Source organism: Podarcis raffonei, chromosome 5 (assembly GCF_027172205.1).
Source record: "Podarcis raffonei isolate rPodRaf1 chromosome 5, rPodRaf1.pri, whole genome shotgun sequence".
Lineage (NCBI taxonomy): Eukaryota > Metazoa > Chordata > Lepidosauria > Squamata > Lacertidae > Podarcis > Podarcis raffonei.
The window spans coordinates 77865910-77870564 of record NC_070606.1 but is presented as its reverse complement, the minus strand read 5'-3'; the positions used below and the strand labels follow the sequence as shown (position 1 = coordinate 77870564).

At 42.4% G+C, this 4655-nt stretch overlaps 1 long non-coding RNA gene across 1 annotated transcript; it reads left to right on the top strand.

The window, feature by feature from the left end:
* Nucleotides 1–2166: 2166 nt before the first annotated feature.
* Nucleotides 2167–3802, top strand: LOC128413451 (uncharacterized). Its single transcript, XR_008330352.1, has 2 exons — nucleotides 2167–2264; nucleotides 3610–3802. It is a non-coding gene; the product is annotated as an uncharacterized LOC128413451 (long non-coding RNA).
* The last annotated feature ends 853 nt before the right edge of the window (nucleotides 3803–4655 follow it).

Genomic DNA, 4655 nt, shown 5'->3' with positions numbered 1-4655 from the left:
GCTAGGTGGGCCACTTAGACATCACCCGAAAAGAGGACAAAAGAGGGCAGAGATTTACAGGAAATGTGCAAATGTCTGTTTTTATGCATGAGAACATAAAATGAGCCCGTTGAATCAGGGCAAAGGCCCATCTACTCCCACAGCAGCCAACCAGGCTTTTGCTCTCCCCTTCTTAGAAGAGTTTTTCATTTTTAAACTAGACCTGGACTGGAAGTATCTTCAAAGAGAGGAATCCCCATAAATAGAACGTGTCTGTAAAGCAAGACACATGACTTCCCCAGAGGTGGAACCAAGTGGAAACTGCTACCAGAACTCAAAATATATGTAAGGGAGAGTTGCTCAGGAAGTCCAACACAGGGTGCTTTCTAATGGGTCGTTCCCCCTCACCCAGTTTTAATGAATGTGTGTGTTGTCATTTTTATAAAGACACCCTTGAGCTGCCTACAGTGAGACAATGCACCTAATAAATTTATTAATTAAGTCCGGCTGCATGCATTGTGGTAATGGTTTTCAGTGTAATCCTCCACACATGTTAAGAGCTCGAGAAAATAGCTCCTTAGAACTTGGTCACTGAAAGTCCTGCTTGCCCTCAGCATGAGGCAATTGGTGGAAATCACAGTTGTGTATTCTTTGGACTGCTAGCTGGAAGCAAAATGATTGGCTTGTGCTCAGGTGAGGATCAAACAGAAACAGGGGCGTGGTGATAGAAACCACCCACCAAAGTATTGCACGTGGGCCCCCTCAGTCCTCTGGAGAAGGTGGCCCCTCAGCCAGATAGAGGGCCTGTGAGGCTGCATTCATCAGCCTCCCTGAGGTTCTTCACCCTAGTCTATTGTTGTATCACTCATCTCCCCCCAAATGTGAATGCTATGTCTCCTTACAAGGCTATTGTCAGGCAACAACCTTACTTTGTATCATTAAAGGAGGACTGGTGTATATTTGCCTCAATTGCTTTGGCTCTGGCAGAAATTTTTATGATATCCCTGGGAAGAAGACCACTGTCCGGAAAGGCCCTTAAATTGTGCCTAGAAAGAAGACAATAGGGAGCCAGTGCAAACTTTGGAGCATTAGTATAACAGCTGTGGTGAAAATAGATTACATGTTTTGCTGGCACCATGCTATTATCCCCAAACTCTATGCGCATTCCATACCAGCCTGTCCCATTTTTGCAACCGTAACTGTCTCCTTGTGACTCACCTTCTGCAAAATTGTGTTCTGCCCTTTTCATGGGATGCTTTTTGTCTCCAAATAGCTATCCCCATGATCTCTCTCTTCTTTTTGTTTATAATTTTTATTAAATGTTCTGTTTTACCATTTAAAGTACTCATTTTTACATCCTTAAAATATCAACGAATTCCCATCTTCTTCTTCCATGGTCCATTTTACATATCATAAATCCCTGCATATTTTACAGAAACTATACCACTCAGTATTCCATTATTCCATCCTTCACGACTTATTTACACTGTTGAATTTATCTTAATGCTGCCAGCGTTCTCAGCGGCACACGGTTATTTCCCATATATTCAATAAACGTTTTCCAATCTTCTCTAAACATATGTTCTTCTTGTTCTCTTATTCTGTATGTTAAATCTGCAAGCTGTGCATATTCTGTCGACTTAAGTTGCCACTCTTCTTTGGTTGGGCCCTCGCTCGTTTTCCATTTTTGGGCTAACGAAACACGGGCCACAGTAGTGGCATACATAAATATCCCTATGATCTCAATACACACACCTGGGTTCCCAGATTAATGCACATGTCTGGGTGATCTTCTCAGTTACAGATGACAGACGAGCTAGCAGGCAACTACTTGATTGAGATGTAACTTACAGCTTGGTTCTCTTGTATTGGCACCACATGGTTTTCCTGCTGCGAGTGCTTCCCCCTTCACACACACACACACACACACACGACTGATCAGCATCAGTGCAGAAGACAAGCCAAACAGGGAACTGCACAGGCATGAGAACTACACTTTTGCTGATTGAGCAAATAGTTTGTAACATCAGCAAAGGGAGCCCAGCCAGCATTATCCTAAGAGCTGGCCTGTCCCCCAGATGAGAACAACAGTGGAAGTCTATCCAGATTACAATTATCCATAAATTCTAGAACCTGGTGATGTCAGAGGCTTGCAACACAACTGGCCCTAAGGGTCTGTCTGTCTGTGTTGCAGGGAACAGAAACCCACGCTTGCCTGGTGTTGGTTCACAGCTTGGCTTGCATCTCTCCTGTACGTGACTCTTAAAATTGCTGCTGAATTACAGGTAAGCTCTGTGCTAAAAGAGTAATAATGAACTGCCCCTTGGCAGAAAACCGGTCAATAAGTATGTTTCTTTCTTCTTCTGGCCCACTGTTGGGGGACTTTCGGTTGCTTGCAAAAGCAGCAGTTCAAAGCAGAATACATGCGGAATGGATGGACTGGGAGAGATTAATGTATATCAGATACAGAGTTATCTCCTTTATCCATCTGTCACGGAGGCTTTATCTGAGTTCCCTGCATTGCAGGGGTTTGGCCTAGATGAACCTAGGGGTCCCTTCCAAGTCTACAGTTCTATGATTCTATGAAACTGCTTGCCTGGGCTTTTGCTTGTTTTCTCCAGGTACCAAGCATTTTGGGGATGGGTGACTCGAAAACTACAATGAATCCAGAATGTGGCAGCTAAACTGGTGACTGGGAGCAGCTGCCAAGACCATATAACACCACTCCTAAAAGATCTACGTTGGCTCCCAGTACATTTCTGAGCACAACCCAAAGTGTTGGTGCTGACCTTTAAAGCCCTAAATGGATTTGGCCCTGTATTCCTGAAGGAGCGTCCCCACTCCCATCATTCAGCCTGGACATTGAGGTCCAGGTCTGAAGGCCTTCTGGTGGTTTCCTCACTGCGAGAAATGAAGTTACAGGAAACAAGCCTTCTCAGTAGTGGCACCTACTGCCCTTCCGTCAGATGTCAAGGAAATAAGCAACTATCTTACTTTTGGAAGACATCTGAAGGCAACCCTGTATAGGGACATTTTTAACGTTTCATGTTTTACTGTGGTTTTATAATTTGTTGGAAGCTACTCAGAGTGGCCAGGGCAACCCAGTCAGATGAGTACCATATTATTATTATTATTATTATTATTATTATTATTATTATTAGTGGAAGAGTCTTTTTCCAGCTACATGCTAGTCTTTTAACCCATAGTAAGAAACCCTGAAGAGCTGCGGCCAATCAGTGTAGACAAAAATGAGGTAGATGGACCAGTGGTCTGATTGGGTATAAGGCAGCCCCACCACCACTTTCTGGACACTGCCCAGGAGAAAGGAGCGGAACCACTGTATAACAGTGCCATTAAGTTCAGTGGGTCTACTCTGAGTAAAATGAAGTTGAATACCACCCCAAGATAAAAGAATAAAAAAATAATACAATATTGACAATTGAGGAAAATAGGTAAAGCTGGTAAAATGATGAAGCTATCACCATGTGGAGATATGGGGCTATGGATTGGAAGAAATTTTATTTTAAAAATTATTTTATTCTTTTGTTGAATATGAAAAGAGAAAATTAATGATAACATGCCCTGTGTTTTCTTTGCTGTAAATTACCTTTTTCTATTTGTTTGCTGCAGGTTACTGTTGGAGCTGCAATTTATTGCAATTTAGAAAAAGGGAAATAACCGTAGAAGGGAAAATAATGCGTCCAGGATTGTGCTATTGTAAGCAACAACTTCCCAGCCGAGGGGGTTAAAGAGATGTCAAGTTCAAAAGAAGCATACTGAACTCTTCCCACTTTCGCTGTTTAACATAATGGTTCAGATTCTACTCTTGATGTGTCATCCCTCCCACGTGACAGGATATATGACTGTAAAGTTGGCAGGGATTTTGCTCTTTATGCTACGCTGTGCTCACAAGTGGCTGCAAGGAATGATAATCTGCTCATTGGCACATGTATTGAGCAACAGTCATAGCTGGAATGAAAGAGATTCCTTCATTTCCTGTGTCTGTATGATAAGAAACAGAAACTGCTCAAAGGCTGCCAGACCACCTTCCTTCTCCTGTCAGGACTTTTAAAGTACATATACCAGTAAGTGAAACATACATAGTACAATCTACTCAACACATGGGGTTCAGCAGGTAAGCGAGTTATAGCATTGCAGCCTTAAGCAGACAGCTTTAATGAAACGAGTATGAAGGAAGGAAACAAAAAACGGGATGAGCATGTGGACCATATCAAGAAAAGAAAGTCCAAATCAAATACACCAGAAAGCAAAAGCTTCACATATAATTATGCAGAACACACAGACAAAATTTTATATTGTATTTACAAAAACTGAAAATGAACAATAATGAGAAAATTACCCATCAGGATAAGAGCCTCAGAAACCAGACTCTTCCCAAATATTTTCCTGAGAGGGGAAGCTTTTACAGCAAAAGAGGCTACCTATGCAAATTAAAATCACATTAATTGCAATGGACTTGAAAGGATATTAATGTTGCAGAATCCCTTATAGCCAGGTTGGGTATTGTGTGGCTCTCCAGATGTAATCAGAAGTCAGCTCCTCTGGCCCCCAGCCAGCAAGGCCAAGGGTCTGGCATGATGGACTTTGTAGTCAATGACTTCTGGAGGGCCGCGAAGTACCCATCCCAGCTATATAACTTCTAGACACTTTTATCA